The sequence below is a fragment of the Apium graveolens genome, chromosome 9, assembly GCF_009905375.1.
Source record: "Apium graveolens cultivar Ventura chromosome 9, ASM990537v1, whole genome shotgun sequence".
In the NCBI taxonomy this organism is placed as follows: Eukaryota; Viridiplantae; Streptophyta; class Magnoliopsida; order Apiales; family Apiaceae; genus Apium; species Apium graveolens.
In genome coordinates, this window is record NC_133655.1 from 58409262 (window position 1) to 58419404 (window position 10143).

Sequence of the window (10143 nt, forward strand, 5' to 3'; positions counted from 1 at the left end):
GAATTTACACTGGGTTAAAATTTCAGGTCTATGTTCAACTCCAATGTCTGGGGCTGTGAATTTTGGAATCATTTGTCGGAGGTCATGAACTTGGGGTATTTCATTTATGAAAGCATCTTCATCTGAGTCATGATGTATGACATTCAGTTGTTTAGATGAAACACTGTCAGTAGCTATTTGGGTTGTGGAAGAGGAAGCTTCAAGTCTGCTAAGATGGTATTTGATGGCTTTAACAAATTCTGGTCTATTTGTTTGAATTTGTTGTTGGCTTTTTCTAGAAACTTGGTATGGCTTAAATATGGGTTCTTGGTTATTAATAATTTTGGGGAAATCTATTGTTTTTTGAATCCGGTCTTCTATTCAGTTTAGTTGACTTCTTATGTTACTTAGGTGGGTGTTTGTGTAATTAACAGCAAGGATTGTATTCCTAGTATTTTTTAGTATGTCATCATCTGGTCTCTTGATGGGGTGTGCCTCAATTTTTTCACTATGAACTGTTAGTGTGACATTTCAAAAAGGTGGGTGGTGTGATTCTATAGTTCTGCTGCTTGTTTCCCATTGTTTCTGTTTTTGGCTAATGCTTCGAGTGATGGGGTTTAGGTAATTTGTGAATGGGAAGAATAAGTTTTGGTCAGAGGAGTAAATTTCCAACCAATCAAAGAATAACATTTGGATTTTGTTTTGGTTGAGAAATTCATAATAAATTTATTGAAGTTGTGTCTTTTGTTCTTTGAAGTTGGTAAAAAACCAATTTCTTTTTTCAGTATTTTGGGGAGAGTAGAACACTTCATGGAGAAATGTTTTATTGATTTGAAATTCTATTCAATCACATTTAGCTCACTTGACATTCCCATATTCTCAGTTATAGCAGAAAAGGTTCGGGATGTTGGTGATGAAGGGGAAACCGTGTTTTGGTTTGGTGGTAATTGACTTTGTTTATAGAAAGGGTGAGGTATATTGGAAGAATAATCCACACCACCCATATACGTATTGGGTATATCTGATGTAGAGTATCTTGGTCTTGAGGAAGTGTTAATGATCGGAGGGATTTGAGAAATCCTTCCTAAATTTAAGGTTCTTGAGGAAGCATCAGAATATCGAGAACTAATAAAAGGGGCTCGAGATGATCGATCAAATGCAAGAGTGACTCTTCTATTGTCATCTTGGTGAACTTGGTGTATTTGTGTGTTTGGTTCTAATCTTTCCGGTAATCTAGGGCGAGCTACCCCTTCTAAAACCCATTCAGTGGGAAGGCAAATGTCATGCCATTTTATGGATCGAGGAATAACTGTGTTAGACCTTGAAAGCTCAGTTTGAAGAAGGATGGTTTCTCCTTTGATGAAAGCATTTTTATGCCCATCATCACCAATGGACATTATTGTTTTATAATGAATTCAAAAGATTAAAGCAACCGGAATTGATCCTTCTAACATTTTATAGTTGTGAGTTTTAACTTGGAGTGTCATGCTATGGATAACATTCCTGTCTTTAAGAGAAATGGATAAATTTGGATAGCAACAAAAAGAGATGGGTCCGTTACATAGACTTGATTCTATGCAACTTAACAGAGAGTCATTGAACTCAAGGAATCTAGCATCTCTTAAAATGGCTAATATTGAGGTGTCTAATCCTTCTTTGGTTAAGGGCTTAATTCCTACTTGGACTAGACCTATATGGATGTAATGGTATGATTTTGCTAGTTTTTCTAGGGAACTTTTGGTGAGAAGGTGAATTATTTCGAATGATTTTGATAGGTGTATATCCCTTTCTTCGGTTTTGATGGAAGAACTTGAACTATACCATTTTGTATTATAAACTTGGCTTTTGGGATTTTTGGGATGTCCCGGCGCTCTATTGTTTTTTGGAGGTTTTCGACGTTGGTTTCCTCACTATGTGTAATATTTCTTGAGTCTGACGTACTAGTGGAAGAGTTTGAAAGATATGTAGTTCTGCAGAATACAAAATCCATGTTCTAGGTTCAAAAAAGACGTAGGCTAAGCTTTTGCTTACAATCCTAGAGAAAACAGGTTTACTGCCTCCTATGGACTTATAACCGATAAACTAGGCAAAATGACTCGGCAAGGGCTTAGCATATATATATATAACATGTTGCAAGGGTGAGCATATAATCGCTCAGTAGTACCAACATATGAATATCAGAGTGAAACAGTAATGTAAACAGTTATAGGAACAGAACTATAAAATAATATGAAAACAATAGCCTATAAATCATTTCAAATCTCTTTCAAAATAACAATAAAAGAAACTGGATACCACTGACTAGCATGCTCTTTATAAAACAACGTAGTTGTGTGCTGTGCAAACAATAGAGTCCAATTTTAGCATGATATTCACATTTATAATCTAACTGTATAATTCACTTGCTTCATCACGGGAATCATAAAGCCAAATCAGATACGTAGTGGATATATGAAGACAGCTGATCAGGCTATCTGATAGGGATAAATAAATTATGATTGTATAATTAAATACTGTATTAATTGTACAAACTGTGGGCTGCTAGGCCCAATAAAAAGATATATGATACTCAGACCAGAAAGGTTAAGCCTGATGGACCAGATCCGGCCTGATGGAATAAAAAAGGCCCAAAAGCCCTGATTATTAATTAAATTCGTAATTAATTAATAAGGGACAAATCAGATGTTGAAAAGAGTCCCGATAAGGATATAAATCCTTGGAGATTAGCCTCAAGGGGACCTAAAAGGATAAGGAATCAGTTTCCTACTACCTAGGACTCCAAAGTCCATTCTAATTATGAGACTTGCCCACCAAGTCTCCTATACCAAGTCCAATTCAAGGACTCCCAACACCTATATAAGGGGTCTCACCCCATCAATCAGAACTACGTTTTTTGGCTTGATTCTCTAATTCACAGAGATACGTAGGCATCTCGTAAAGGCAGAATTAAGCTACGAAGTACGAGAGCAGCCATTAAAGGCCTTGAGCTCCCGAATCTTAGTATTAAATACAGCAAGTAATAACCTTAGTTTTTTATCCATAACATTTGGCGCCGTCTGTGGGAAAAACAACAACAACCATGGCGAGAACACGGAGAACAATTGTAGCTCTAGAGGAAGGAACACCATTAGAGACAACCCAGGTGATTTCATCAACCGTGGAGGTTCCTCCCCATTCAACTTATGCATCTACTCAGGGGGAAGCCCAGACAGGGGCAACTCATCCTCAGCCATAAGGGACAACTCCCCCGACTATTCAAGGTACGAATCCTCAAGTTCAACAAATACATATACCTGTGAATTCTCGACCCGTCGGGTATGAATATTCAACTATTGTTACTACTAACCCCCCTTATGGGATGCCCCTTCACCCTGAGGTTGGAGGAAGCGGATATGCTGGGCGAAGCGAAGCACGAGGGCGGTCGCCCCCCTATATACGAGGTTTGGATCCTATCCCTGAGGATCGGGAATTTTCTGGTCCATACACTGAGACAGACTCCGAATCTTCGGATGATGAAGTGGCCCCGAGAAGGAGGCGTCCTGGAAAAGAGCCAATGGCCGATGGAAGGCAACGCCCCCAAAGCACCCCAGGGGCGAATCCCCAAGAAGTGCAGGAAAAGATCAGGGCTCATGAGGCTGAAATCCAAAGGCTGAGGCGTGATTTGGAGGCTCACCAAGCCACCAGACCCCACATACCTCCTAGGGGGAGAAATCCTCCTCCTATCATAGACCTGGATGGTCCGGTAAGAAGAAGGGCTGCTGTCCCAAGAACTGATCCAAGCAATCTCCTTCCCCTTGGAGATCCTGACGATCCAACTCCACCCTTCACAGAAGAGATAATGAATGCCCATATCTCAAGGAAATTCAAGATGCCCACTATCAAAGCCTATGATGGCACGGGAGACCCCGCTAATCATGTTAGGACATTCTCTAATGCACTGCTGCTGCAACCCGTGAATGATGCTATAAAATGTCGGGCCTTCCCTCAAACCCTGTCGGGTATGGCTCAAAGATGGTACAGTCGCCTACCCCCAAATTCTATTGGATCATTCAGAGAATTAAGTTAGGCTTTTATTAAGCAATTCATCAGTGGAAGAGTCCATGAGAAAAGTTCAGCATCTCTTATGAGTCTTGTGCAGGGAGCTAAGGAATCCTTAAGAGATTACCTGAATCGTTTTACAAAGGAGGCTTTAAAAGTCCCAGACCTTGATGATAAGGTAGCCATGATAGCACTGCAACAAGGAACTAGGGATGAGTTTTTCAAGATGTCTTTGGCCAAACGACCCCCTGAGAGCATGTTGCAGCTCCAAGAGAGGGCAGGGAAGTATATCAAGGTTGAAGAAAGTATGAGGAAGACCGTAGTAAGTAATGAGCCCACTGGAGGCAAGAAACGAAAAACTGATTTGGAGTATATCGCTAAGGACAAATATCCTAGAACCGAACAAAATCCTGATTCAACCCCCAAGAAGGGAGGACCTGGGCAAAAGTTCACTGAATACGCTAAGCTGAATGCTCCCAGAAGTCAGATTTTGATGGAGATTGAGAAAGACAGAGATATTCGCTGGCCTAAGCCCTTGAAGGCTGATCCTGCCAAGCTAGATAAGGGCAAGTATTGCAGGTTTCACAAAGATGTTGGTCATGACACCGATGAGTGTAGGCAATTGAAAGATGAAATTGAGTTTTTGATTCGAAAAGGAAGATTGAACAAGTATACTGGAGATGGAGGGGACAGAAATAATAATGGAAGGAAGAACTTTGAAGATCGTAGGAGGGACCAAGACGATCAGGGGCGAAACCCCCAGCCTAGAGGACCAGTTATAAACACCATTTATGGAGGGCCGAGACCTCGAGGGCCTGTGATAAACACGATCTTTGGAGGTCCAACTGCTGCTGGATTGTCCAAAAATTCCAGAAAGGCATATACTAGAGAGGTTATGCATATTGTTGGAGAGGCCCCGAAGAGGGCCAGGACAGAAGTAACATTGGCTTTTGATGATTCCGACCTAGAGGGTGTGAAGTTTCCCCATGACGACCCGCTGGTCATAACACCAATAATAGGAAATAGCCCGGTTAAGAGGGTCCTTGTGGATAATGGTGCTTCTGTGGATATCTTGCTCCACGACACCTTTCTAAGGATGGGGTATAACGACTCCCAGTTAACACCAACCGACATGCGGATATATGGATTTGCTGGAGTAGAATGTCCTGTGGAAGGGATAATCAAATTGCCAACCACCATAGGTACGGAGCCAAGGCAAGCAACGCAGATGCTGGATTTCGTGGTGGTAAAGGCTAGTTCGACTTATAATGCTATCATGGGAAGAACAGGGATACATGCCTTCAAGGCAGTCCCCTCTTCCTACCACTCAGTCATGAAGTTTCCCACCCGAAACGGGATTGGAGAAGAAAGAGGAGATCAAAAAATGGCTAGAAGCTGTTATGTGGCCTCTTTGAGGGCAGATGGAGTCGGGGGGCAGGTTCTTCCTATTGAAGATATGGATGTTCGAGAAAATGATGAGAATAGAGGAAGGCCAGTAGAAGAATTGGTCTCGGTTCCTTTAGACCCCGAGAATCCTGAGAGGATGACTTTCATTGGAGCCACATTAGAGGAGCCCCTTAGAGGGAAGTTAGTGAAATTTTTGCAAGAAAATAGTGATGTGTTTGCATGGTCAGCAGCTGATATGCCAGGCATAGACCCGGAGTTAATTACTCACAAGCTAAATGTAGATCCAAGCCGGAAGATAGTGAAACAAAAGAAAAGAAATTTTGCCCCGGAAAGACAAGAGGCTATAAAGCAGGAAGTGGAAAAGCTCTTAGAGGCTGGTTCCATCGAGGAGATTCAATTTCCGGAGTGGTTAGCAAACCCTGTAATGGTGAAGAAGGCTAATGGAAAGTGGAGGATGTGTATAGACTTCACCGATCTGAATGATGCATGCCCCAAAGACTGTTTTCCGCTGCCTAGAATTGATACTTTGATTGATGCCACCGCTGGACATGAGATGCTGAGTTTCATGGATGGGTTTAGCGGATACAACCAGATCAAAATGCATAAGAATGACATTCCAAAGGTATCATTTATCACTGACTTTGGTGTTTATTGTTATCTTGTTATGGAGTTTGGTCTCAAGAATGCAGGAGCCACCTATCAGAGGTTGGTGAATAAAATTTTTAAGGATCTTATTGGGAAGACTATGGAAGTCTATGTTGATGACATGCTAGTCAAGAGTCTAGTAAAGACTGATCATATAACCCATTTGAGGGAAGCTTTTGAGGTCTTGAGGTACCACAAGATGATGTTGAATCCTACGAAGTGTGCTTTTGGAGTAGGATCTGGAAAATTCTTGGGATTGATGGTCTCAAAGAGGGGAATTGAGGCTAACCCCGATAAAATAAAGGCAATCCTGGACATGGAACCCCCAAAAACTGTCAAGGATGTTCAGAAACTCACAGGAAGGGTTGCTGCGCTAGGACGATTCATCTCCAAGTCAGGAGACAAGTGCTTGTCATTCTTCAAGTCATTAAAGAACGTTAAAGACTTTGTATGGAGTGAGGAAAATCAGAAGGCATTTGAAGAGTTAAAGAAGTATATGGGCCAGGCCCCGTTGTTGGCCAAGCCAGTTCTGAGTGAAGTTTTATTCTTGTACTTGGCTGTTTCAGAAAGCGCCTTGAGCGCGGTGTTGGTTAAGGAGGAACTGAAAGTCTAGAAACCCGTATACTATGTCAGCAAAATCTTGCATGGTGCAGAGTTGAATTATTCAACTATTGAGAAATTCGCTTTAGCCTTGGTAATGGCTTCAAGAAAGCTGCGTCCTTATTTTCAAGCTCACCAGATTGAAGTGCTAACAAATCAGCCGCTGAGAAACATCATTCACAGTCCTAAGGCAAGTGGGAGACTGATTAAGTGGGCAATAGAGTTGGGAGAGTTCGATTTCAAGTATAGGCCATATACGGCCATAAAAGCCCAGGCACTAGCTGACTTCGTGGTGGAATGTACCATACCCAACCAAGAAGTCGGGGGGCAGGAAGATACCATACCTCAAGACAAGGGAGTCGACAATGGGGACAAGGAGAAAGAATATTGGGTTCTCTATTTTGATGGAGCATCAAAAACAAATTCCAGTGGAGCAGGGTTGGTTTTGCAAAGCCCTGATGGATTCCTAATTGAGTATGCTATGAAGCTAGACTTCCCAACTACAAACAATGAAGCAGAGTATGAAGCCCTGATTGCTGGCCTTGGTCTAGCTGGGACACTTAGAGTCAAAAACTTAAAGGTCCGTGGAGACTCGAAACTGATCATATCCCAGGTAAAGGGAGAATTTGAGGCAAGGGATGATACGATGGCTAAGTATGTTCGCCTAGTAAGGGCTGTGATGACCCAATTTAATGAATGCCATGTTGAACACATTCTAAGGGAAGAAAATGCTAAAGCAGATGCGCTATCAAAGTTCGCTTCGTCTGAGATTGAAGAAAGTTCAGGAAGTGTGTACTTCCGTGTTTTGAAGACACGGAGCATAGATGTTAAGCTTGTGGCTCCCATAGGCTTGGGGACGTCATGGATTGATCCCATCAAGGCTCACATTCAGACCGGTTGGTTGCCAAGTGATACAACTGAGGCACGGAAGTTAACTATTCGAGCACTAAGGTACTCCTTGATAGACGGAATTCTGTATAAGAGATCTTTCGTGGTTCCTTACTTGAGGTGTCTCAGGCCCGATGAGGCACGCTTGGCTCTTGAGGAAGTACATGAAGGTATTTGTGGGCAGCACTTGGGGGGCAGGGCCTTGGCTCATAAGATAACCCGTTTAGGCTTCTATTGGCCAGAAATAATGGCTGATGCCAAAGAATATGTGAAAAAGTGTGATCGCTGTCAAAAGCATGCACCAGTTGTTAGACAACCCCCCGAGATGCTGACCTCTATCAACTCGCCTATTCCCTTTGCCATGTGGGGGATGGATATTCTAGGGCCTTTTCCTATGGCCACGGCACAAAGGAAATTTCTGATTGTAGCCATTGATTATTTCACCAAGTGGATCGAAGCCAAACCCTTGGCCAAAATCACTACTAAGCAGGTTGCACAATTCCTGTGGGAAAACATTATGTGCCGATATGGAATTCCACGTATCCTCGTCACTGACAATGGAGCACAATTCAACAATGAGGAATTCAAGAAGTATTGTGAAGAAAATGAAATTGAATTATGATTCACCTCTGTGGCTCACCCGCAAGCCAATGGGCAAGCAGAGGTAGCAAATCGGATAATCCTGGATGGACTAAAGAAGAGGATCGAGAAGTCAAGAAATAATTGGGTGGATGAGATACTTCCCATATTATGGGCCTATAGGACTACCTGTAGAGTCACGACAGGAGCAACTCCTTTCATGTTGGCATATGGGGCAGAAGCAGTAGTTCCCGTGGAGATATCACATTCCTCTCCAAGGATTCAGGCTTTCAACGCAGAAGAAAATGAGGAAGGGCAGAGGTTAGCCCTGGATCTGATCGATGAAGTGCGAGATAAGGCACATGCAAAGATAGTAGAATATCAGAAAAAGGCTTCATTTTACTACAACCTAAGGGTTAAAGAAAGGTTTTTTAAACAAGGCGATCTAGTCTTGAGGAAGATAGAAGCATCTGGTGTAGGACAAAAAGGGAAGCTTGCCCCGAATTGGGAAGGGTCGTACAAAGTCAAGAGTGTTCAAGGTAGAGGAACCTACAAGCTAGAGACTATAGATGGATTTGAAGTCCCGAGAACTTGGCATGCACAAAACCTGAAGGTTTACTATGTGTAGGGCAGCCGGATACGATTCTCACTCGTCAGGATGGCGAGTAGGTTGAAAAGCACCTTGAAGCTTTGCTTGCTTAGGATTTATATGTTTTAGTTTTATTACGAAGTTTATTATTACTTGTGTAAGGGACGAATCCCAGACAATTTTACAAAATTCATGAGTTCTTCAAAGTATGTTTGTGGCCTAACAAATAAAAGTCAAATGCATGGATGCAAGCATAGAAGGTGATAAATGAAATAGATCTGATAGATATTACAAAAATTCGATAAATAAAGTCTCGAAAATAGGATAAAAAACAGAAAGCCACGCAGGGCTGAAAATGCTCTAAGGAGCTGAAGTACCCTCGGCATCCATATTATCATCCTCTCCACTCTCGCTGGATGTCTCTGTCATCTCGGAGGAGGAGGAAGAGCTGTCATCCTCAGCAGGTCTGGAAGAAGACTCGGGAGGAGGAAGGAGTGGATCCTGAGGAACATGGTCCGAGACAACTACTCGGGTACGAAACCTCTATAGCAAAGCCTCGTCATCAGGGCAGATGTAGTCCGCCGGGTTAATATCAGGACAAGCCTCGTTCACGGTCCCAAGGGCCGTGTCCCAACCAGTCCTAAAAAACCCGGGAAAGACTGAATCATCCCTAATCCTCATGGATTGGGCAAACTCCTCCGAGTCCAGATAGTTATCTATAGCTTTATCCTTCTCCGCCCGAAGTACCACCAGCTCGGCGTTAGACTCTCCGAGTTCTTCCTCCTTGCGCTTGAGCTTCTTCTCCAGGGTAGCATACTTCTTCTGTTGCCTCCTGAGGGCATTATCGGCCTTATCAGAAGCCCGCTTCCACGATTCGGCTTGCCTCACAGCGCCTTGAAAGTAGGCGTTAGACTGGAACAAAGCAATTAACAAAGTATAAGGCAAGAAAATGCTACAAGAATGAAAAATAAGTTTAAAAAAGAGAAGGCATACCGAAGCCAGAGACTGAGCTCCCATGAGCTTAATCCTCTCAAGATCAGGGGTGGCCACCACATCAGTAAAATCCTTGGGAGTCACGCTATGGTAGGACCAATCCCAAGCATGTTTCGTGGAACCAACTGCGGTGTCCCCTCGGCGGAATCCCCAGAGAGGCTGAAAGGCGCCTGTGGCAGCAGCAGTAGGGGCAGCAGCAGTGATAGGAGCACCATGGCCTCCAGCTCCTTCAGTTGAAACCTCCCCTATAGGCTCTTTGTGCTTCTTCAAAAAGATAGGTTCCGTGGCCTTTCCCCGGGTGTCTAGGCCTGCGAGCCGAGCTTTCTTCATCCTAGCTGTTTCCTCAACCAAAGGAACATTGTCCTCGTTAATCTCCTTAGCAGCTGAAACAAAGCAAAGGACAAAATAAGTGATGTTAATAATGC